This window comes from Calidris pugnax, unplaced genomic scaffold, assembly GCF_001431845.1.
Source record: "Calidris pugnax isolate Ruff unplaced genomic scaffold, ASM143184v1 scaffold18, whole genome shotgun sequence".
NCBI lineage: Eukaryota > Metazoa > Chordata > Aves > Charadriiformes > Scolopacidae > Calidris > Calidris pugnax.
In genome coordinates, this window is record NW_015090812.1 from 3,767,367 (window position 1) to 3,767,658 (window position 292).

The following is a 292-nucleotide window of genomic DNA, read 5'->3' on the forward strand; positions in this document are numbered from 1 at the left end:
AAAAAAAAAAAAAAAAAAGTAATTATTATACATTGTAGTTTGTGTACGATATTTGTTGATAATGTTTTATTAAAGGGATGTCTTTTTTCCGCACCCCTTCATTGAAATGTTTTTGGGGAACATTTGGCTTGTTTTTATTACTCTGACTGCAAGACATGAGATGACAAAACTTTTTAATACGAATTTTGGTGTTTTTTTTTTAATGTTTGCCTTCTTTTTTCCTAGGCATTTTAATTGTGCTTTACCTGTAGAAAGTCGCTGGGGAGGGAGGGGCGGGGGGGATGAGGGGGGG